The 23,221-nt window shown below is 42.4% G+C and overlaps 21 non-coding genes across 21 annotated transcripts; all 21 read left to right on the forward strand.

Moving 5' to 3' along the window:
- The first annotated feature begins 290 nt into the window (after nucleotides 1-290).
- LOC148331004 (5S ribosomal RNA) lies at nucleotides 291-409 on the forward strand. The gene has a single exon (XR_015845256.1). It is a non-coding gene; the product is annotated as a 5S ribosomal RNA (ribosomal RNA).
- Nucleotides 410-1,401: 992 nt separating this feature from the next.
- On the forward strand, nucleotides 1,402-1,520 carry LOC148331005 (5S ribosomal RNA). Its single transcript, XR_015845257.1, has one exon. It is a non-coding gene; the product is annotated as a 5S ribosomal RNA (ribosomal RNA).
- Nucleotides 1,521-2,512: 992 nt separating this feature from the next.
- On the forward strand, nucleotides 2,513-2,631 carry LOC148331006 (5S ribosomal RNA). Its single transcript, XR_015845258.1, has one exon. It is a non-coding gene; the product is annotated as a 5S ribosomal RNA (ribosomal RNA).
- Nucleotides 2,632-3,623: 992 nt separating this feature from the next.
- On the forward strand, nucleotides 3,624-3,742 carry LOC148331007 (5S ribosomal RNA). The gene has a single exon (XR_015845454.1). It is a non-coding gene; the product is annotated as a 5S ribosomal RNA (ribosomal RNA).
- A 993-nt stretch (nucleotides 3,743-4,735) lies between these two features.
- LOC148331008 (5S ribosomal RNA) lies at nucleotides 4,736-4,854 on the forward strand. The gene has a single exon (XR_015845259.1). It is a non-coding gene; the product is annotated as a 5S ribosomal RNA (ribosomal RNA).
- Nucleotides 4,855-5,845: 991 nt separating this feature from the next.
- On the forward strand, nucleotides 5,846-5,964 carry LOC148331009 (5S ribosomal RNA). The gene has a single exon (XR_015845455.1). It is a non-coding gene; the product is annotated as a 5S ribosomal RNA (ribosomal RNA).
- A 992-nt stretch (nucleotides 5,965-6,956) lies between these two features.
- On the forward strand, nucleotides 6,957-7,075 carry LOC148331010 (5S ribosomal RNA). The gene has a single exon (XR_015845260.1). It is a non-coding gene; the product is annotated as a 5S ribosomal RNA (ribosomal RNA).
- Nucleotides 7,076-8,067: 992 nt separating this feature from the next.
- On the forward strand, nucleotides 8,068-8,186 carry LOC148331011 (5S ribosomal RNA). The gene has a single exon (XR_015845456.1). It is a non-coding gene; the product is annotated as a 5S ribosomal RNA (ribosomal RNA).
- A 993-nt stretch (nucleotides 8,187-9,179) lies between these two features.
- LOC148331012 (5S ribosomal RNA) lies at nucleotides 9,180-9,298 on the forward strand. The gene has a single exon (XR_015845261.1). It is a non-coding gene; the product is annotated as a 5S ribosomal RNA (ribosomal RNA).
- A 992-nt stretch (nucleotides 9,299-10,290) lies between these two features.
- On the forward strand, nucleotides 10,291-10,409 carry LOC148331013 (5S ribosomal RNA). The gene has a single exon (XR_015845505.1). It is a non-coding gene; the product is annotated as a 5S ribosomal RNA (ribosomal RNA).
- Nucleotides 10,410-11,402: 993 nt separating this feature from the next.
- LOC148331014 (5S ribosomal RNA) lies at nucleotides 11,403-11,521 on the forward strand. Its single transcript, XR_015845262.1, has one exon. It is a non-coding gene; the product is annotated as a 5S ribosomal RNA (ribosomal RNA).
- Nucleotides 11,522-12,512: 991 nt separating this feature from the next.
- On the forward strand, nucleotides 12,513-12,631 carry LOC148331015 (5S ribosomal RNA). The gene has a single exon (XR_015845264.1). It is a non-coding gene; the product is annotated as a 5S ribosomal RNA (ribosomal RNA).
- A 992-nt stretch (nucleotides 12,632-13,623) lies between these two features.
- Nucleotides 13,624-13,742, forward strand: LOC148331016 (5S ribosomal RNA). The gene has a single exon (XR_015845265.1). It is a non-coding gene; the product is annotated as a 5S ribosomal RNA (ribosomal RNA).
- Nucleotides 13,743-14,734: 992 nt separating this feature from the next.
- On the forward strand, nucleotides 14,735-14,853 carry LOC148331017 (5S ribosomal RNA). Its single transcript, XR_015845457.1, has one exon. It is a non-coding gene; the product is annotated as a 5S ribosomal RNA (ribosomal RNA).
- Nucleotides 14,854-15,846: 993 nt separating this feature from the next.
- On the forward strand, nucleotides 15,847-15,965 carry LOC148331018 (5S ribosomal RNA). Its single transcript, XR_015845383.1, has one exon. It is a non-coding gene; the product is annotated as a 5S ribosomal RNA (ribosomal RNA).
- A 993-nt stretch (nucleotides 15,966-16,958) lies between these two features.
- On the forward strand, nucleotides 16,959-17,077 carry LOC148331019 (5S ribosomal RNA). The gene has a single exon (XR_015845471.1). It is a non-coding gene; the product is annotated as a 5S ribosomal RNA (ribosomal RNA).
- A 993-nt stretch (nucleotides 17,078-18,070) lies between these two features.
- On the forward strand, nucleotides 18,071-18,189 carry LOC148331020 (5S ribosomal RNA). Its single transcript, XR_015845472.1, has one exon. It is a non-coding gene; the product is annotated as a 5S ribosomal RNA (ribosomal RNA).
- Nucleotides 18,190-19,181: 992 nt separating this feature from the next.
- On the forward strand, nucleotides 19,182-19,300 carry LOC148331021 (5S ribosomal RNA). Its single transcript, XR_015845458.1, has one exon. It is a non-coding gene; the product is annotated as a 5S ribosomal RNA (ribosomal RNA).
- Nucleotides 19,301-20,293: 993 nt separating this feature from the next.
- LOC148331022 (5S ribosomal RNA) lies at nucleotides 20,294-20,412 on the forward strand. The gene has a single exon (XR_015845478.1). It is a non-coding gene; the product is annotated as a 5S ribosomal RNA (ribosomal RNA).
- Nucleotides 20,413-21,404: 992 nt separating this feature from the next.
- On the forward strand, nucleotides 21,405-21,523 carry LOC148331023 (5S ribosomal RNA). The gene has a single exon (XR_015845266.1). It is a non-coding gene; the product is annotated as a 5S ribosomal RNA (ribosomal RNA).
- Nucleotides 21,524-22,515: 992 nt separating this feature from the next.
- On the forward strand, nucleotides 22,516-22,634 carry LOC148331024 (5S ribosomal RNA). Its single transcript, XR_015845267.1, has one exon. It is a non-coding gene; the product is annotated as a 5S ribosomal RNA (ribosomal RNA).
- The last annotated feature ends 587 nt before the right edge of the window (nucleotides 22,635-23,221 follow it).

Consider the following 23,221-nt stretch of genomic DNA (forward strand, 5'->3'; position numbering starts at 1 on the left):
CCGCGGCAGGACTGTAGCAAACGTCACCTGTAAGAAAAGGTCCCGTTTTTACAGGTCGCCCATCTACGGATTTTTGTCCGCATTTAACCATGTGTATGTGCCAACAAATCATTGTACACATTTGCTGATATTTGTCATATATCTGTGACTTCAATCATGCATTGTAGATTGTTGTGACACATTTGTGACTGTGGTTATAGTTTCAGATTCTTGTTACGTATTTTTGGATTGAAGTATTTGCCACAATAAAGACAACATGTATAAAATGCAAAATTTTGAAAGGAATTCTCGCTTACGGCCATACTACCCTGAGAACGCCCGATCTCGTCCGATCTCGGAAGCTAAGCAGGGTCGGGCCTGGTTAGTACTTGGATGGGAGACCGCCTGGGAATACCAGGTGCTGTAAGCTTTTGCACCGCAAAAATAAAAAAAACTTTTGACAAATGTAAGCAAGTATGCGAGCTGCTTTTTTATAAATTTCCACATATTCGCCTGACAGGCTGAGAGCACAAAATGCCAACATTCAGCGTCCCCTGCCTTTGGGTGTTGCTACAGTCTCGCCGTGGACGACTCGCAAATGCGTGTGGCAATTTGCAAATGCGTGTCTGGAGACTTGACTGTGGCTCCGGAGCCACACATTAAGACCAAAAGGGTACCCTCGGAGTCTACAGGTGTAGCAGACATATGACCCGATGCAGTCCGGTTGGGTTGGTGCAGTGAGTGTTTACTAAATAAAAAGTTAATGAATCAATTTTAAAAAATGGCGTTTACTGAATGCAATAAAGGGAAGTATAGTTAATGTGGCAATTAGCAGGTGTGGAGAAGCTTCATTCATTTTTTTTAGCTTCACTGGTTATATCATTGGTTCTTATTTTATTAGTTCCACTTTATTCTTCCATTTATTCCAATTTAATTTAAATAATGTCAAATAAATGGTACATGACCATGGGTGGATAGCAGTGAACGCCCCCCCAAGTTATTGGTGTATATATTGGTGGTACGGGGCTGGTATAATATTAGTGCCCCCATGTGGTCCGAATGTGTAGCTACGGAGCCACACACAAGTCTCCTGACACGCATTTGCAAATCAGCACACGCATTTGCGAGTCGTCCGCGGCAGGACTGTAGCAAACGTCACCTGTAAGAAAAGGTCCCGTTTTTACAGGTCGCCCATCTACGGATTTTTGTCCGCATTTAACCATGTGTATGTGCCAACAAATCATTGTACACATTTGCTGATATTTGTCATATATCTGTGACTTCAATCATGCATTGTAGATTGTTGTGACACATTTGTGACTGTGGTTATAGTTTCAGATTCTTGTTACGTATTTTTGGATTGAAGTATTTGCCACAATAAAGACAACATGTATAAAATGCAAAATTTTTAAAGGAATTCTCGCTTACGGCCATACTACCCTGAGAACGCCCGATCTCGTCCGATCTCGGAAGCTAAGCAGGGTCGGGCCTGGTTAGTACTTGGATGGGAGACCGCCTGGGAATACCAGGTGCTGTAAGCTTTTGCACCGCAAAAATAAAAAAAACTTTTGACAAATGTAAGCAAGTATGCGAGCTGCTTTTTTATAAATTCCCACATATTCGCCTGACAGGCTGAGAGCACAAATTGCCAACATTCAGCGTCCCCTGCCTTTGGGTGTTGCTACAGTCTCGCCGTGGACGACTCGCAAATGCGTGTGGCAATTTGCAAATGCGTGTCTGGAGACTTGAGTGTGGCTCCGGAGCTCCACATTAAGACCAAAAGGGGACTCTCGTAGTCTACAGGTGTAGCAGACAGATGACCCGATGCAGTCCGGTTGGGTTGGTGCAGTGAGTGTTTACTAAATAAAAAGTTAATGAATCAATTTTAAAAAATGGTGTTTACTGAATGCAATAAAGGGAAGTATAGTTAATGTGGCAATGAGCAGGTGTGGAGAAGCTTCATTCATTTTTTTTAGCTTCACTGGTTATATCATTGGTTCTTATTTTATTAGTTCCACTTTATTCTTCCATTTATTCCAATTTAATTTAAATAATGTCAAATAAATGGTACATGACCATGGATGGATAGCAGTGAACGCCCCCCCAAGTTATTGGTGTATATATTGGTGGTACGGGGCTGGTATAATATTAGTGCCCCCATGTGGTCCGAATGTGTAGCTACGGAGCCACACACAAGTCTCCTGACACGCATTTGCAAATCAGCACACGCATTTGCGAGTCGTCCGCGGCAGGACTGTAGCAAACGTCACCTGTAAGAAAAGGTCCCGTTTTTACAGGTCGCCCATCTACGGATTTTTGTCCGCATTTAACCATGTGTATGTGCCAACAAATCATTGTACACATTTGCTGATATTTGTCATATATCTGTGACTTCAATCATGCATTGTAGATTGTTGTGACACATTTGTGACTGTGGTTATAGTTTCAGATTCTTGTTACGTATTTTTGGATTGAAGTATTTGCCACAATAAAGACAACATGTATAAAATGCAAAATTTTTAAAGGAATTCTCGCTTACGGCCATACTACCCTGAGAACGCCCGATCTCGTCCGATCTCGGAAGCTAAGCAGGGTCGGGCCTGGTTAGTACTTGGATGGGAGACCGCCTGGGAATACCAGGTGCTGTAAGCTTTTGCACCGCAAAAATAAAAAAAACTTTTGACAAATGTAAGCAAGTATGCGAGCTGCTTTTTTATAAATTCCCACATATTCGCCTGACAGGCTGAGAGCACAAAATGCCAACATTCAGCGTCCCCTGCCTTTGGGTGTTGCTACAGTCTCGCCGTGGACGACTCGCAAATGCGTGTGGCAATTTGCAAATGCGTGTCTGGAGACTTGAGTGTGGCTCCGGAGCTCCACATTAAGACCAAAAGGGGACTCTCGTAGTCTACAGGTGTAGCAGACAGATGACCCGATGCAGTCCGGTTGGGTTGGTGCAGTGAGTGTTTACTAAATAAAAAGTTAATGAATCAATTTTAAAAAATGGTGTTTACTGAATGCAATAAAGGGAAGTATAGTTAATGTGGCAATTAGCAGGTGTGGAGAAGCTTCATTCATTTTTTTTAGCTTCACTGGTTATATCATTGGTTCTTATTTTATTAGTTCCACTTTATTCTTCCATTTATTCCAATTTAATTTAAATAATGTCAAATAAATGGTACATGACCATGGGTGGATAGCAGTGAACGCCCCCCCAAGTTATTGGTGTATATATTGGTGGTACGGGGCTGGTATAATATTAGTGCCCCCATGTGGTCCGAATGTGTAGCTACGGAGCCACACACAAGTCTCCTGACACGCATTTGCAAATCAGCACACGCATTTGCGAGTCGTCCGCGGCAGGACTGTAGCAAACGTCACCTGTAAGAAAAGGTCCCGTTTTTACAGGTCGCCCATCTACGGATTTTTGTCCGCATTTAACCATGTGTATGTGCCAACAAATCATTGTACACATTTGCTGATATTTGTCATATATCTGTGACTTCAATCATGCATTGTAGATTGTTGTGACACATTTGTGACTGTGGTTATAGTTTCAGATTCTTGTTACGTATTTTTGGATTGAAGTATTTGCCACAATAAAGACAACATGTATAAAATGCAAAATTTTTAAAGGAATTCTCGCTTACGGCCATACTACCCTGAGAACGCCCGATCTCGTCCGATCTCGGAAGCTAAGCAGGGTCGGGCCTGGTTAGTACTTGGATGGGAGACCGCCTGGGAATACCAGGTGCAGTAAGCTTTTGCACCGCAAAAATAAAAAAAACTTTTGACAAATGTAAGCAAGTATGCGAGCTGCTTTTTTTATAAATTTCCACATATTCGCCTGACAGGCTGAGAGCACAAAATGCCAACATTCAGCGTCCCCTGCCTTTGGGTGTTGCTACAGTCTCGCCGTGGACGACTCGCAAATGCGTGTGGCAATTTGCAAATGCGTGTCTGGAGACTTGAGTGTGGCTCCGGAGCTCCACATTAAGACCAAAAGGGGACTCTCGTAGTCTACAGGTGTAGCAGACAGATGACCCGATGCAGTCCGGTTGGGTTGGTGCAGTGAGTGTTTACTAAATAAAAAGTTAATGAATCAATTTAAAAAAATGGTGTTTACTGAATGCAATAAAGGGAAGTATAGTTAATGTGGCAATTAGCAGGTGTGGAGAAGCTTCATTCATTTTTTTTAGCTTCACTGGTTATATCATTGGTTCTTATTTTATTAGTTCCACTTTATTCTTCCATTTATTCCAATTTAATTTAAATAATGTCAAATAAATGGTACATGACCATGGGTGGATAGCAGTGAACGCCCCCCCAAGTTATTGGTGTATATATTGGTGGTACGGGGCTGGTATAATATTAGTGCCCCCATGTGGTCCGAATGTGTAGCTACGGAGCCACACACAAGTCTCCTGACACGCATTTGCAAATCAGCACACGCATTTGCGAGTCGTCCGCGGCAGGACTGTAGCAAACGTCACCTGTAAGAAAAGGTCCCGTTTTTACAGGTCGCCCATCTACGGATTTTTGTCCGCATTTAACCATGTGTATGTGCCAACAAATCATTGTACACATTTGCTGATATTTGTCATATATCTGTGACTTCAATCATGCATTGTAGATTGTTGTGACACATTTGTGACTGTGGTTATAGTTTCAGATTCTTGTTACGTATTTTTGGATTGAAGTATTTGCCACAATAAAGACAACATGTATAAAATGCAAAATTTTTAAAGGAATTCTCGCTTACGGCCATACTACCCTGAGAACGCCCGATCTCGTCCGATCTCGGAAGCTAAGCAGGGTCGGGCCTGGTTAGTACTTGGATGGGAGACCGCCTGGGAATACCAGGTGCTGTAAGCTTTTGCACCGCAAAAATAAAAAAAACTTTGACAAATCTAAGCAAGTATGCGAGCTGCTTTTTTATAAATTTCCACATATTCGCCTGACAGGCTGAGAGCACAAATTGCCAACATTCAGCGTCCCCTGCCTTTGGGTGTTGCTACAGTCTCGCCGTGGACGACTCGCAAATGCGTGTGGCAATTTGCAAATGCGTGTCTGGAGACTTGACTGTGGCTCCGGAGCCACACATTAAGACCAAAAGGGTACCCTCGGAGTCTACAGGTGTAGCAGACATATGACCCGATGCAGTCCGGTTGGGTTGGTGCAGTGAGTGTTTACTAAATAAAAAGTTAATGAATCAATTTTAAAAAATGGTGTTTACTGAATGCAATAAAGGGAAGTATAGTTAATGTGGCAATTAGCAGGTGTGGAGAAGCTTCATTCATTTTTTTTAGCTTCACTGGTTATATCATTGGTTCTTATTTTATTAGTTCCACTTTATTCTTCCATTTATTCCAATTTAATTTAAATAATGTCAAATAAATGGTACATGACCATGGGTGGATAGCAGTGAACGCCCCCCCAAGTTATTGGTGTATATATTGGTGGTACGGGGCTGGTATAATATTAGTGCCCCCATGTGGTCCGAATGTGTAGCTACGGAGCCACACACAAGTCTCCTGACACGCATTTGCAAATCAGCACACGCATTTGCGAGTCGTCCGCGGCAGGACTGTAGCAAACGTCACCTGTAAGAAAAGGTCCCGTTTTTACAGGTCGCCCATCTACGGATTTTTGTCCGCATTTAACCATGTGTATGTGCCAACAAATCATTGTACACATTTGCTGATATTTGTCATATATCTGTGACTTCAATCATGCATTGTAGATTGTTGTGACACATTTGTGACTGTGGTTATAGTTTCAGATTCTTGTTACGTATTTTTGGATTGAAGTATTTGCCACAATAAAGACAACATGTATAAAATGCAAAATTTTTAAAGGAATTCTCGCTTACGGCCATACTACCCTGAGAACGCCCGATCTCGTCCGATCTCGGAAGCTAAGCAGGGTCGGGCCTGGTTAGTACTTGGATGGGAGACCGCCTGGGAATACCAGGTGCAGTAAGCTTTTGCACCGCAAAAATAAAAAAAACTTTTGACAAATGTAAGCAAGTATGCGAGCTGCTTTTTTATAAATTCCCACATATTCGCCTGACAGGCTGAGAGCACAAATTGCCAACATTCAGCGTCCCCTGCCTTTGGGTGTTGCTACAGTCTCGCCGTGGACGACTCGCAAATGCGTGTGGCAATTTGCAAATGCGTGTCTGGAGACTTGAGTGTGGCTCCGGAGCTCCACATTAAGACCAAAAGGGGACTCTCGTAGTCTACAGGTGTAGCAGACAGATGACCCGATGCAGTCCGGTTGGGTTGGTGCAGTGAGTGTTTACTAAATAAAAAGTTAATGAATCAATTTTAAAAAATGGTGTTTACTGAATGCAATAAAGGGAAGTATAGTTAATGTGGCAATGAGCAGGTGTGGAGAAGCTTCATTCATTTTTTTTAGCTTCACTGGTTATATCATTGGTTCTTATTTTATTAGTTCCACTTTATTCTTCCATTTATTCCAATTTAATTTAAATAATGTCAAATAAATGGTACATGACCATGGATGGATAGCAGTGAACGCCCCCCCAAGTTATTGGTGTATATATTGGTGGTACGGGGCTGGTATAATATTAGTGCCCCCATGTGGTCCGAATGTGTAGCTACGGAGCCACACACAAGTCTCCTGACACGCATTTGCAAATCAGCACACGCATTTGCGAGTCGTCCGCGGCAGGACTGTAGCAAACGTCACCTGTAAGAAAAGGTCCCGTTTTTACAGGTCGCCCATCTACGGATTTTTGTCCGCATTTAACCATGTGTATGTGCCAACAAATCATTGTACACATTTGCTGATATTTGTCATATATCTGTGACTTCAATCATGCATTGTAGATTGTTGTGACACATTTGTGACTGTGGTTATAGTTTCAGATTCTTGTTACGTATTTTTGGATTGAAGTATTTGCCACAATAAAGACAACATGTATAAAATGCAAAATTTTTAAAGGAATTCTCGCTTACGGCCATACTACCCTGAGAACGCCCGATCTCGTCCGATCTCGGAAGCTAAGCAGGGTCGGGCCTGGTTAGTACTTGGATGGGAGACCGCCTGGGAATACCAGGTGCTGTAAGCTTTTGCACCGCAAAAATAAAAAAAACTTTTGACAAATGTAAGCAAGTATGCGAGCTGCTTTTTTATAAATTCCCACATATTCGCCTGACAGGCTGAGAGCACAAAATGCCAACATTCAGCGTCCCCTGCCTTTGGGTGTTGCTACAGTCTCGCCGTGGACGACTCGCAAATGCGTGTGGCAATTTGCAAATGCGTGTCTGGAGACTTGAGTGTGGCTCCGGAGCTCCACATTAAGACCAAAAGGGGACTCTCGTAGTCTACAGGTGTAGCAGACAGATGACCCGATGCAGTCCGGTTGGGTTGGTGCAGTGAGTGTTTACTAAATAAAAAGTTAATGAATCAATTTTAAAAAATGGTGTTTACTGAATGCAATAAAGGGAAGTATAGTTAATGTGGCAATTAGCAGGTGTGGAGAAGCTTCATTCATTTTTTTTAGCTTCACTGGTTATATCATTGGTTCTTATTTTATTAGTTCCACTTTATTCTTCCATTTATTCCAATTTAATTTAAATAATGTCAAATAAATGGTACATGACCATGGGTGGATAGCAGTGAACGCCCCCCCAAGTTATTGGTGTATATATTGGTGGTACGGGGCTGGTATAATATTAGTGCCCCCATGTGGTCCGAATGTGTAGCTACGGAGCCACACACAAGTCTCCTGACACGCATTTGCAAATCAGCACACGCATTTGCGAGTCGTCCGCGGCAGGACTGTAGCAAACGTCACCTGTAAGAAAAGGTCCCGTTTTTACAGGTCGCCCATCTACGGATTTTTGTCCGCATTTAACCATGTGTATGTGCCAACAAATCATTGTACACATTTGCTGATATTTGTCATATATCTGTGACTTCAATCATGCATTGTAGATTGTTGTGACACATTTGTGACTGTGGTTATAGTTTCAGATTCTTGTTACGTATTTTTGGATTGAAGTATTTGCCACAATAAAGACAACATGTATAAAATGCAAAATTTTTAAAGGAATTCTCGCTTACGGCCATACTACCCTGAGAACGCCCGATCTCGTCCGATCTCGGAAGCTAAGCAGGGTCGGGCCTGGTTAGTACTTGGATGGGAGACCGCCTGGGAATACCAGGTGCAGTAAGCTTTTGCACCGCAAAAATAAAAAAAACTTTTGACAAATGTAAGCAAGTATGCGAGCTGCTTTTTTTATAAATTTCCACATATTCGCCTGACAGGCTGAGAGCACAAAATGCCAACATTCAGCGTCCCCTGCCTTTGGGTGTTGCTACAGTCTCGCCGTGGACGACTCGCAAATGCGTGTGGCAATTTGCAAATGCGTGTCTGGAGACTTGACTGTGGCTCCGGAGCCACACATTAAGACCAAAAGGGTACCCTCGGAGTCTACAGGTGTAGCAGACATATGACCCGATGCAGTCCGGTTGGGTTGGTGCAGTGAGTGTTTACTAAATAAAAAGTTAATGAATCAATTTTAAAAAATGGCGTTTACTGAATGCAATAAAGGGAAGTATAGTTAATGTGGCAATTAGCAGGTGTGGAGAAGCTTCATTCATTTTTTTTAGCTTCACTGGTTATATCATTGGTTCTTATTTTATTAGTTCCACTTTATTCTTCCATTTATTCCAATTTAATTTAAATAATGTCAAATAAATGGTACATGACCATGGGTGGATAGCAGTGAACGCCCCCCCAAGTTATTGGTGTATATATTGGTGGTACGGGGCTGGTATAATATTAGTGCCCCCATGTGGTCCGAATGTGTAGCTACGGAGCCACACACAAGTCTCCTGACACGCATTTGCAAATCAGCACACGCATTTGCGAGTCGTCCGCGGCAGGACTGTAGCAAACGTCACCTGTAAGAAAAGGTCCCGTTTTTACAGGTCGCCCATCTACGGATTTTTGTCCGCATTTAACCATGTGTATGTGCCAACAAATCATTGTACACATTTGCTGATATTTGTCATATATCTGTGACTTCAATCATGCATTGTAGATTGTTGTGACACATTTGTGACTGTGGTTATAGTTTCAGATTCTTGTTACGTATTTTTGGATTGAAGTATTTGCCACAATAAAGACAACATGTATAAAATGCAAAATTTTTAAAGGAATTCTCGCTTACGGCCATACTACCCTGAGAACGCCCGATCTCGTCCGATCTCGGAAGCTAAGCAGGGTCGGGCCTGGTTAGTACTTGGATGGGAGACCGCCTGGGAATACCAGGTGCTGTAAGCTTTTGCACCGCAAAAATAAAAAAAACTTTTGACAAATGTAAGCAAGTATGCGAGCTGCTTTTTTATAAATTCCCACATATTCGCCTGACAGGCTGAGAGCACAAAATGCCAACATTCAGCGTCCCCTGCCTTTGGGTGTTGCTACAGTCTCGCCGTGGACGACTCGCAAATGCGTGTGGCAATTTGCAAATGCGTGTCTGGAGACTTGAGTGTGGCTCCGGAGCTCCACATTAAGACCAAAAGGGGACTCTCGTAGTCTACAGGTGTAGCAGACAGATGACCCGATGCAGTCCGGTTGGGTTGGTGCAGTGAGTGTTTACTAAATAAAAAGTTAATGAATCAATTTTAAAAAATGGTGTTTACTGAATGCAATAAAGGGAAGTATAGTTAATGTGGCAATTAGCAGGTGTGGAGAAGCTTCATTCATTTTTTTTAGCTTCACTGGTTATATCATTGGTTCTTATTTTATTAGTTCCACTTTATTCTTCCATTTATTCCAATTTAATTTAAATAATGTCAAATAAATGGTACATGACCATGGGTGGATAGCAGTGAACGCCCCCCCAAGTTATTGGTGTATATATTGGTGGTACGGGTCTGGTATTATATTAGTGCCCCCATGTGGTCCGAATGTGTAGCTACGGAGCCACACACAAGTCTCCTGACACGCATTTGCAAATCAGCACACGCATTTGCGAGTCGTCCGCGGCAGGACTGTAGCAAACGTCACCTGTAAGAAAAGGTCCCGTTTTTACAGGTCGCCCATCTACGGATTTTTGTCCGCATTTAACCATGTGTATGTGCCAACAAATCATTGTACACATTTGCTGATATTTGTCATATATCTGTGACTTCAATCATGCATTGTAGATTGTTGTGACACATTTGTGACTGTGGTTATAGTTTCAGATTCTTGTTACGTATTTTTGGATTGAAGTATTTGCCACAATAAAGACAACATGTATAAAATGCAAAATTTTTAAAGGAATTCTCGCTTACACCCATACTACCCTGAGAACGCCCGATCTCGTCCGATCTCGGAAGCTAAGCAGGGTCGGGCCTGGTTAGTACTTGGATGGGAGACCGCCTGGGAATACCAGGTGCAGTAAGCTTTTGCACCGCAAAAATAAAAAAAACTTTTGACAAATGTAAGCAAGTATGCGAGCTGCTTTTTTTATAAATTTCCACATATTCGCCTGACAGGCTGAGAGCACAAAATGCCAACATTCAGCGTCCCCTGCCTTTGGGTGTTGCTACAGTCTCGCCGTGGACGACTCGCAAATGCGTGTGGCAATTTGCAAATGCGTGTCTGGAGACTTGAGTGTGGCTCCGGAGCTCCACATTAAGACCAAAAGGGGACTCTCGTAGTCTACAGGTGTAGCAGACAGATGACCCGATGCAGTCCGGTTGGGTTGGTGCAGTGAGTGTTTACTAAATAAAAAGTTAATGAATCAATTTAAAAAAATGGTGTTTACTGAATGCAATAAAGGGAAGTATAGTTAATGTGGCAATTAGCAGGTGTGGAGAAGCTTCATTCATTTTTTTTAGCTTCACTGGTTATATCATTGGTTCTTATTTTATTAGTTCCACTTTATTCTTCCATTTATTCCAATTTAATTTAAATAATGTCAAATAAATGGTACATGACCATGGGTGGATAGCAGTGAACGCCCCCCCAAGTTATTGGTGTATATATTGGTGGTACGGGGCTGGTATAATATTAGTGCCCCCATGTGGTCCGAATGTGTAGCTACGGAGCCACACACAAGTCTCCTGACACGCATTTGCAAATCAGCACACGCATTTGCGAGTCGTCCGCGGCAGGACTGTAGCAAACGTCACCTGTAAGAAAAGGTCCCGTTTTTACAGGTCGCCCATCTACGGATTTTTGTCCGCATTTAACCATGTGTATGTGCCAACAAATCATTGTACACATTTGCTGATATTTGTCATATATCTGTGACTTCAATCATGCATTGTAGATTGTTGTGACACATTTGTGACTGTGGTTATAGTTTCAGATTCTTGTTACGTATTTTTGGATTGAAGTATTTGCCACAATAAAGACAACATGTATAAAATGCAAAATTTTTAAAGGAATTTTCGCTTACGGCCATACTACCCTGAGAACGCCCGATCTCGTCCGATCTCGGAAGCTAAGCAGGGTCGGGCCTGGTTAGTACTTGGATGGGAGACCGCCTGGGAATACCAGGTGCTGTAAGCTTTTGCACCGCAAAAATAAAAAAAACTTTGACAAATCTAAGCAAGTATGCGAGCTGCTTTTTTATAAATTTCCACATATTCGCCTGACAGGCTGAGAGCACAAATTGCCAACATTCAGCGTCCCCTGCCTTTGGGTGTTGCTACAGTCTCGCCGTGGACGACTCGCAAATGCGTGTGGCAATTTGCAAATGCGTGTCTGGAGACTTGACTGTGGCTCCGGAGCCACACATTAAGACCAAAAGGGTACCCTCGGAGTCTACAGGTGTAGCAGACATATGACCCGATGCAGTCCGGTTGGGTTGGTGCAGTGAGTGTTTACTAAATAAAAAGTTAATGAATCAATTTTAAAAAATGGCGTTTACTGAATGCAATAAAGGGAAGTATAGTTAATGTGGCAATTAGCAGGTGTGGAGAAGCTTCATTCATTTTTTTTAGCTTCACTGGTTATATCATTGGTTCTTATTTTATTAGTTCCACTTTATTCTTCCATTTATTCCAATTTAATTTAAATAATGTCAAATAAATGGTACATGACCATGGGTGGATAGCAGTGAACGCCCCCCCAAGTTATTGGTGTATATATTGGTGGTACGGGGCTGGTATAATATTAGTGCCCCCATGTGGTCCGAATGTGTAGCTACGGAGCCACACACAAGTCTCCTGACACGCATTTGCAAATCAGCACACGCATTTGCGAGTCGTCCGCGGCAGGACTGTAGCAAACGTCACCTGTAAGAAAAGGTCCCGTTTTTACAGGTCGCCCATCTACGGATTTTTGTCCGCATTTAACCATGTGTATGTGCCAACAAATCATTGTACACATTTGCTGATATTTGTCATATATCTGTGACTTCAATCATGCATTGTAGATTGTTGTGACACATTTGTGACTGTGGTTATAGTTTCAGATTCTTGTTACGTATTTTTGGATTGAAGTATTTGCCACAATAAAGACAACATGTATAAAATGCAAAATTTTTAAAGGAATTCTCGCTTACGGCCATACTACCCTGAGAACGCCCGATCTCGTCCGATCTCGGAAGCTAAGCAGGGTCGGGCCTGGTTAGTACTTGGATGGGAGACCGCCTGGGAATACCAGGTGCTGTAAGCTTTTGCACCGCAAAAATAAAAAAAACTTTTGACAAATGTAAGCAAGTATGCGAGCTGCTTTTTTATAAATTCCCACATATTCGCCTGACAGGCTGAGAGCACAAAATGCCAACATTCAGCGTCCCCTGCCTTTGGGTGTTGCTACAGTCTCGCCGTGGACGACTCGCAAATGCGTGTGGCAATTTGCAAATGCGTGTCTGGAGACTTGAGTGTGGCTCCGGAGCTCCACATTAAGACCAAAAGGGGACTCTCGTAGTCTACAGGTGTAGCAGACAGATGACCCGATGCAGTCCGGTTGGGTTGGTGCAGTGAGTGTTTACTAAATAAAAAGTTAATGAATCAATTTTAAAAAATGGTGTTTACTGAATGCAATAAAGGGAAGTATAGTTAATGTGGCAATTAGCAGGTGTGGAGAAGCTTCATTCATTTTTTTTAGCTTCACTGGTTATATCATTGGTTCTTATTTTATTAGTTCCACTTTATTCTTCCATTTATTCCAATTTAATTTAAATAATGTCAAATAAATGGTACATGACCATGGGTGGATAGCAGTGAACGCCCCCCCAAGTTATTGGTGTATATATTGGTGGTACGGGGCTGGTATAATATTAGTGCCCCCATGTGGTCCGAATGTGTAGCTACGGAGCCACACACAAGTCTCCTGACACGCATTTGCAAATCAGCACACGCATTTGCGAGTCGTCCGCGGCAGGACTGTAGCAAACGTCACCTGTAAGAAAAGGTCCCGTTTTTACAGGTCGCCCATCTACGGATTTTTGTCCGCATTTAACCATGTGTATGTGCCAACAAATCATTGTACACATTTGCTGATATTTGTCATATATCTGTGACTTCAATCATGCATTGTAGATTGTTGTGACACATTTGTGACTGTGGTTATAGTTTCAGATTCTTGTTACGTATTTTTGGATTGAAGTATTTGCCACAATAAAGACAACATGTATAAAATGCAAAATTTTTAAAGGAATTCTCGCTTACGGCCATACTACCCTGAGAACGCCCGATCTCGTCCGATCTCGGAAGCTAAGCAGGGTCGGGCCTGGTTAGTACTTGGATGGGAGACCGCCTGGGAATACCAGGTGCTGTAAGCTTTTGCACCGCAAAAATAAAAAAAACTTTTGACAAATGTAAGCAAGTATGCGAGCTGCTTTTTTATAAATTCCCACATATTCGCCTGACAGGCTGAGAGCACAAAATGCCAACATTCAGCGTCCCCTGCCTTTGGGTGTTGCTACAGTCTCGCCGTGGACGACTCGCAAATGCGTGTGGCAATTTGCAAATGCGTGTCTGGAGACTTGAGTGTGGCTCCGGAGCTCCACATTAAGACCAAAAGGGGACTCTCGTAGTCTACAGGTGTAGCAGACAGATGACCCGATGCAGTCCGGTTGGGTTGGTGCAGTGAGTGTTTACTAAATAAAAAGTTAATGAATCAATTTTAAAAAATGGTGTTTACTGAATGCAATAAAGGGAAGTATAGTTAATGTGGCAATTAGCAGGTGTGGAGAAGCTTCATTCATTTTTTTTAGCTTCACTGGTTATATCATTGGTTCTTATTTTATTAGTTCCACTTTATTCTTCCATTTATTCCAATTTAATTTAAATAATGTCAAATAAATGGTACATGACCATGGGTGGATAGCAGTGAACGCCCCCCCAAGTTATTGGTGTATATATTGGTGGTACGGGGCTGGTATAATATTAGTGCCCCCATGTGGTCCGAATGTGTAGCTACGGAGCCACACACAAGTCTCCTGACACGCATTTGCAAATCAGCACACGCATTTGCGAGTCGTCCGCGGCAGGACTGTAGCAAACGTCACCTGTAAGAAAAGGTCCCGTTTTTACAGGTCGCCCATCTACGGATTTTTGTCCGCATTTAACCATGTGTATGTGCCAACAAATCATTGTACACATTTGCTGATATTTGTCATATATCTGTGACTTCAATCATGCATTGTAGATTGTTGTGACACATTTGTGACTGTGGTTATAGTTTCAGATTCTTGTTACGTATTTTTGGATTGAAGTATTTGCCACAATAAAGACAACATGTATAAAATGCAAAATTTTGAAAGGAATTCTCGCTTACGGCCATACTACCCTGAGAACGCCCGATCTCGTCCGATCTCGGAAGCTAAGCAGGGTCGGGCCTGGTTAGTACTTGGATGGGAGACCGCCTGGGAATACCAGGTGCAGTAAGCTTTTGCACCGCAAAAATAAAAAAAACTTTTGACAAATGTAAGCAAGTATGCGAGCTGCTTTTTTTATAAATTTCCACATATTCGCCTGACAGGCTGAGAGCACAAAATGCCAACATTCAGCGTCCCCTGCCTTTGGGTGTTGCTACAGTCTCGCCGTGGACGACTCGCAAATGCGTGTGGCAATTTGCAAATGCGTGTCTGGAGACTTGAGTGTGGCTCCGGAGCTCCACATTAAGACCAAAAGGGGACTCTCGTAGTCTACAGGTGTAGCAGACAGATGACCCGATGCAGTCCGGTTGGGTTGGTGCAGTGAGTGTTTACTAAATAAAAAGTTAATGAATCAATTTAAAAAAATGGTGTTTACTGAATGCAATAAAGGGAAGTATAGTTAATGTGGCAATTAGCAGGTGTGGAGAAGCTTCATTCATTTTTTTTAGCTTCACTGGTTATATCATTGGTTCTTATTTTATTAGTTCCACTTTATTCTTCCATTTATTCCAATTTAATTTAAATAATGTCAAATAAATGGTACATGACCATGGGTGGATAGCAGTGAACGCCCCCCCAAGTTATTGGTGTATATATTGGTGGTACGGGGCTGGTATAATATTAGTGCCCCCATGTGGTCCGAATGTGTAGCTACGGAGCCACACACAAGTCTCCTGACACGCATTTGCAAATCAGCACACGCATTTGCGAGTCGTCCGCGGCAGGACTGTAGCAAACGTCACCTGTAAGAAAAGGTCCCGTTTTTACAGGTCGCCCATCTACGGATTTTTGTCCGCATTTAACCATGTGTATGTGCCAACAAATCATTGTACACATTTGCTGATATTTGTCATATATCTGTGACTTCAATCATGCATTGTAGATTGTTGTGACACATTTGTGACTGTGGTTATAGTTTCAGATTCTTGTTACGTATTTTTGGATTGAAGTATTTGCCACAATAAAGACAACATGTATAAAATGCAAAATTTTTAAAGGAATTCTCGCTTACGGCCATACTACCCTGAGAACGCCCGATCTCGTCCGATCTCGGAAGCGAAGCAGGGTCGGGCCTGGTTAGTACTTGGATGGGAGACCGCCTGGGAATACCAGGTGCTGTAAGCTTTTGCACCGCAAAAATAAAAAAAACTTTTGACAAATGTAAGCAAGTATGCGAGCTGCTTTTTTATAAATTCCCACATATTCGCCTGACAGGCTGAGAGCACAAAATGCCAACATTCAGCGTCCCCTGCCTTTGGGTGTTGCTACAGTCTCGCCGTGGACGACTCGCAAATGCGTGTGGCAATTTGCAAATGCGTGTCTGGAGACTTGAGTGTGGCTCCGGAGCTCCACATTAAGACCAAAAGGGGACTCTCGTAGTCTACAGGTGTAGCAGACAGATGACCCGATGCAGTCCGGTTGGGTTGGTGCAGTGAGTGTTTACTAAATAAAAAGTTAATGAATCAATTTTAAAAAATGGTGTTTACTGAATGCAATAAAGGGAAGTATAGTTAATGTGGCAATTAGCAGGTGTGGAGAAGCTTCATTCATTTTTTTTAGCTTCACTGGTTATATCATTGGTTCTTATTTTATTAGTTCCACTTTATTCTTCCATTTATTCCAATTTAATTTAAATAATGTCAAATAAATGGTACATGACCATGGGTGGATAGCAGTGAACGCCCCCCCAAGTTATTGGTGTATATATTGGTGGTACGGGGCTGGTATAATATTAGTGCCCCCATGTGGTCCGAATGTGTAGCTACGGAGCCACACACAAGTCTCCTGACACGCATTTGCAAATCAGCACACGCATTTGCGAGTCGTCCGCGGCAGGACTGTAGCAAACGTCACCTGTAAGAAAAGGTCCCGTTTTTACAGGTCGCCCATCTACGGATTTTTGTCCGCATTTAACCATGTGTATGTGCCAACAAATCATTGTACACATTTGCTGATATTTGTCATATATCTGTGACTTCAATCATGCATTGTAGATTGTTGTGACACATTTGTGACTGTGGTTATAGTTTCAAGATTCTTGTTACGTATTTTTGGATTGAAGTATTTGCCACAATAAAGACAACATGTATAAAATGCAAAATTTTTAAAGGAATTCTCGCTTACGGCCATACTACCCTGAGAACGCCCGATCTCGTCCGATCTCGGAAGCTAAGCAGGGTCGGGCCTGGTTAGTACTTGGATGGGAGACCGCCTGGGAATACCAGGTCCTGTAAGCTTTTGCACCGCAAAAATAAAAAAAACTTTTGACAAATGTAAGCAAGTATGCGAGCTGCTTTTTTATAAATTCCCACATATTCGCCTGACAGGCTGAGAGCACAAAATGCCAACATTCAGCGTCCCCTGCCTTTGGGTGTTGCTACAGTCTCGCCGTGGACGACTCGCAAATGCGTGTGGCAATTTGCAAATGCGTGTCTGGAGACTTGAGTGTGGCTCCGGAGCTCCACATTAAGACCAAAAGGGGACTCTCGTAGTCTACAGGTGTAGCAGACAGATGACCCGATGCAGTCCGGTTGGGTTGGTGCAGTGAGTGTTTACTAAATAAAAAGTTAATGAATCAATTTTAAAAAATGGTGTTTACTGAATGCAATAAAGGGAAGTATAGTTAATGTGGCAATTAGCAGGTGTGGAGAAGCTTCATTCATTTTTTTTAGCTTCACTGGTTATATCATTGGTTCTTATTTTATTAGTTCCACTTTATTCTTCCATTTATTCCAATTTAATTTAAATAATGTCAAATAAATGGTACATGACCATGGGTGGATAGCAGTGAACGCCCCCCCAAGTTATTGGTGTATATATTGGTGGTACGGGGCTGGTATAATATTAGTGCCCCCATGTGGTCCGAATGTGTAGCTACGGAGCCACACACAAGTCTCCTGACACGCATTTGCAAATCAGCACACGCATTTGCGAGTCGTCCGCGGCAGGACTGTAGCAAACGTCACCTGTAAGAAAAGGTCCCGTTTTTACAGGTCGCCCATCTACGGATTTTTGTCCGCATTTAACCATGTGTATGTGCCAACAAATCATTGTACACATTTGCTGATATTTGTCATATATCTGTGACTTCAATCATGCATTGTAGATTGTTGTGACACATTTGTGACTGTGGTTATAGTTTCAAGATTCTTGTTACGTATTTTTGGATTGAAGTATTTGCCACAATAAAGACAACATGTATAAAATGCAAAATTTTTAAAGGAATTCTCGCTTACGGCCATACTACCCTGAGAACGCCCGATCTCGTCCGATCTCGGAAGCTAAGCAGGGTCGGGCCTGGTTAGTACTTGGATGGGAGACCGCCTGGGAATACCAGGTCCTGTAAGCTTTTGCACCGCAAAAATAAAAAAAACTTTTGACAAATGTAAGCAAGTATGCGAGCTGCTTTTTTATAAATTCCCACATATTCGCCTGACAGGCTGAGAGCACAAAATGCCAACATTCAGCGTCCCCTGCCTTTGGGTGTTGCTACAGTCTCGCCGTGGACGACTCGCAAATGCGTGTGGCAATTTGCAAATGCGTGTCTGGAGACTTGAGTGTGGCTCCGGAGCTCCACATTAAGACCAAAAGGGGACTCTCGTAGTCTACAGGTGTAGCAGACAGATGACCCGATGCAGTCCGGTTGGGTTGGTGCAGTGAGTGTTTACTAAATAAAAAGTTAATGAATCAATTTAAAAAAATGGTGTTTACTGAATGCAATAAAGGGAAGTATAGTTAATGTGGCAATTAGCAGGTGTGGAGAAGCTTCATTCATTTTTTTTAGCTTCACTGGTTATATCATTGGTTCTTATTTTATTAGTTCCACTTTATTCTTCCATTTATTCCAATTTAATTTAAATAATGTCAAATAAATGGTACATGACCATGGGTGGATAGCAGTGAACGCCCCCCCAAGTTATTGGTGTATATATTGGTGGTACGGGGCTGGTATAATATTAGTGCCCCCATGTGGTCCGAATGTGTAGCTACGGAGCCACACACAAGTCTCCTGACACGCATTTGCAAATCAGCACACGCATTTGCGAGTCGTCCGCGGCAGGACTGTAGCAAACGTCACCTGTAAGAAAAGGTCCCGTTTTTACAGGTCGCCCATCTACGGATTTTTGTCCGCATTTAACCATGTGTATGTGCCAACAAATCATTGTACACATTTGCTGATATTTGTCATATATCTGTGACTTCAATCATGCATTGTAGATTGTTGTGACACATTTGTGACTGTGGTTATAGTTTCAGATTCTTGTTACGTATTTTTGGATTGAAGTATTTGCCACAATAAAGACAACATGTATAAAATGCAAAATTTTGAAAGGAATTCTCGCTTACGGCCATACTACCCTGAGAACGCCCGATCTCGTCCGATCTCGGAAGCTAAGCAGGGTCGGGCCTGGTTAGTACTTGGATGGGAGACCGCCTGGGAATACCAGGTGCAGTAAGCTTTTGCACCGCAAAAATAAAAAAAACTTTTGACAAATGTAAGCAAGTATGCGAGCTGCTTTTTTTATAAATTTCCACATATTCGCCTGACAGGCTGAGAGCACAAAATGCCAACATTCAGCGTCCCCTGCCTTTGGGTGTTGCTACAGTCTCGCCGTGGACGACTCGCAAATGCGTGTGGCAATTTGCAAATGCGTGTCTGGAGACTTGAGTGTGGCTCTGGAGCTCCACATTAAGACCAAAAGGGGACTCTCGTAGTCTACAGGTGTAGCAGACAGATGACCCGATGCAGTCCGGTTGGGTTGGTGCAGTGAGTGTTTACTAAATAAAAAGTTAATGAATCAATTTAAAAAAATGGTGTTTACTGAATGCAATAAAGGGAAGTATAGTTAATGTGGCAATTAGCAGGTGTGGAGAAGCTTCATTCATTTTTTTTAGCTTCACTGGTTATATCATTGGTTCTTATTTTATTAGTTCCACTTTATTCTTCCATTTATTCCAATTTAATTTAAATAATGTCAAATAAATGGTACATGACCATGGGTGGATAGCAGTGAACGCCCCCCCAAGTTATTGGTGTATATATTGGTGGTACGGGGCTGGTATAATATTAGTGCCCCCATGTGGTCCGAATGTGTAGCTACGGAGCCACACACAAGTCTCCTGACACGCATTTGCAAATCAGCACACGCATTTGCGAGTCGTCCGCGGCAGGACTGTAGCAAACGTCACCTGTAAGAAAAGGTCCCGTTTTTACAGGTCGCCCATCTACGGATTTTTGTCCGCATTTAACCATGTGTATGTGCCAACAAATCATTGTACACATTTGCTGATATTTGTCATATATCTGTGACTTCAATCATGCATTGTAGATTGTTGTGACACATTTGTGACTGTGGTTATAGTTTCAGATTCTTGTTACGTATTTTTGGATTGAAGTATTTGCCACAATAAAGACAACATGTATAAAATGCAAAATTTTGAAAGGAATTCTCGCTTACGGCCATACTACCCTGAGAACGCCCGATCTCGTCCGATCTCGGAAGCTAAGCAGGGTCGGGCCTGGTTAGTACTTGGATGGGAGACCGCCTGGGAATACCAGGTGATGTAAGCTTTTGCACCGCAAAAATAAAAAAAACTTTTGACAAATGTAAGCAAGTATGCGAGCTGCTTTTTTATAAATTCCCACATATTCGCCTGACAGGCTGAGAGCACAAAATGCCAACATTCAGCGTCCCCTGCCTTTGGGTGTTGCTACAGTCTCGCCGTGGACGACTCGCAAATGCGTGTGGCAATTTGAAAATGCGTGTCTGGAGACTTGAGTGTGGCTCCGGAGCTCCACATTAAGACCAAAAGGGGACTCTCGTAGTCTACAGGTGTAGCAGACAGATGACCCGATGCAGTCCGGTTGGGTTGGTGCAGTGAGTGTTTACTAAATAAAAAGTTAATGAATCAATTTTAAAAAATGGTGTTTACTGAATGCAATAAAGGGAAGTATAGTTAATGTGGCAATGAGCAGGTGTGGAGAAGCTTCATTCATTTTTTTTAGCTTCACTGGTTATATCATTGGTTCTTATTTTATTAGTTCCACTTTATTCTTCCATTTATTCCAATTTAATTTAAATAATGTCAAATAAATGGTACATGACCATGGGTGGATAGCAGTGAACGCCCCCCCAAGTTATTGGTGTATATATTGGTGGTACGGGGCTGGTATAATATTAGTGCCCCCATGTGGTCCGAATGTGTAGCTACGGAGCCACACACAAGTCTCCTGACACGCATTTGCAAATCAGCACACGCATTTGCGTGTCGTCCGCGGCAGGACTGTAGCAAACGTCACCTGTAAGAAAAGGTCCCGTTTTTACAGGTCGCCCATCTACGGATTTTTGTCCGCATTTAACCATGTGTATGTGCCAACAAATCATTGTACACATTTGCTGATATTTGTCATATATCTGTGACTTCAATCATGCATTGTAGATTGTTGTGACACATTTGTGACTGTGGTTATAGTTTCAGATTCTTGTTACGTATTTTTGGATTGAAGTATTTGCCACAATAAAGACAACATGTATAAAATGCAAAATTTTGAAAGGAATTCTCGCTTACGGCCATACTACCCTGAGAACGCCCGATCTCGTCCGATCTCGGAAGCTAAGCAGGGTCGGGCCTGGTTAGTACTTGGATGGGAGACCGCCTGGGAATACCAGGTGCTGTAAGCTTTTGCACCGCAAAAATAAAAAAAACTTTTGACAAATGTAAGCAAGTATGCGAGCTGCTTTTTTATAAATTCCCACATATTCGCCTGACAGGCTGAGAGCACAAAATGCCAACATTCAGCGTCCCCTGCCTTTGGGTGTTGCTACAGTCTCGCCGTGGACGACTCGCAAATGCGTGTGGCAATTTGAAAATGCGTGTCTGGAGACTTGAGTGTGGCTCCGGAGCTCCACATTAAGACCAAAAGGGGACTCTCGTAGTCTACAGGTGTAGCAGACAGATGACCCGATGCAGTCCGGTTGGGTTGGTGCAGTGAGTGTTTACTAAATAAAATGTTAATGAATCAATTTTAAAAAATGGTGTTTACTGAATGCAATAAAGGGAAGTATAGTTAATGTGGCAATGAGCAGGTGTGGAGAAGCTTCATTCATTTTTTTTAGCTTCACTGGTTATATCATTGGTTCTTATTTTATTAGTTCCACTTTATTCTTCCATTTATTCCAATTTAATTTAAATAATGTCAAATAAATGGTACATGACCATGGGTGGATAGCAGTGAACGCCCCCCCAAGTTATTGGTGTATATATTGGTGGTACGGGGCTGGTATAATATTAGTGCCCCCATGTGGTCCGAATGTGTAGCTACGGAGCCACACACAAGTCTCCTGACACGCATTTGCAAATCAGCACACGCATTTGCGAGTCGTCCGCGGCAGGACTGTAGCAAACGTCACCTGTAAGAAAAGGTCCCGTTTTTACAGGTCGCCCATCTACGGATTTTTGTCCGCATTTAACCATGTGTATGTGCCAACAAATCATTGTACACATTTGCTGATATTTGTCATATATCTGTGACTTCAATCATGCATTGTAGATTGTTGTGACACATTTGTGACTGTGGTTATAGTTTCAGATTCTTGTTACGTATTTTTGGATTGAAGTATTTGCCACAATAAAGACAACATGTATAAAATGCAAAATTTTGCAGGGAATTCTCGCTTACGGCCATACTACCCTGAGAACGCCCGATCTCGTCCGATCTCGGAAGCTAAGCAGGGTCGGGCCTGGTTAGTACTTGGATGGGAGACCGCCTGGGAATACCAGGTGCTGTAAGCTTTTGCACCGCAAAAATAAAAAAAACTTTTGACAAATGTAAGCAAGTATGCGAGCTGCTTTTTTATAAATTTCCACATATTCGCCTGACAGGCTGAGAGCACAAAATGCCAACATTCAGCGTCCCCTGCCTTTGGGTGTTGCTACAGTCTCGCCGTGGACGACTCGCAAATGCGTGTGGCAATTTGCAAATGCGTGTCTGGAGACTTGAGTGTGGCTCCGGAGCTCCACATTAAGACCAAAAGGGGACTCTCGTAGTCTACAGGTGTAGCAGACAGATGACCCGATGCAGTCCGGTTGGGTTGGTGCAGTGAGTGTTTACTAAATAAAAAGTTAATGAATCAATTTTAAAAAATGGTGTTTACTGAATGCAATAAAGGGAAGTATAGTTAATGTGGCAATTAGCAGGTGTGGAGAAGCTTCATTCATTTTTTTTAGCTTCACTGGTTATATCATTGGTTCTTATTTTATTAGTTCCACTTTATTCTTCCATTTATTCCAATTTAATTTAAATAATGTCAAATAAATGGTACATGACCATGGGTGGATAGCAGTGAACGCCCCCCCAAGTTATTGGTGTATATATTGGT

Source organism: Idiotropiscis lumnitzeri, chromosome 9, assembly GCF_059441095.1.
Source record: "Idiotropiscis lumnitzeri isolate Australia: NSW breed Sydney's pygmy pipehorse chromosome 9, RoL_Ilum_1.0, whole genome shotgun sequence".
Taxonomy (NCBI): domain Eukaryota; kingdom Metazoa; phylum Chordata; class Actinopteri; order Syngnathiformes; family Syngnathidae; genus Idiotropiscis; species Idiotropiscis lumnitzeri.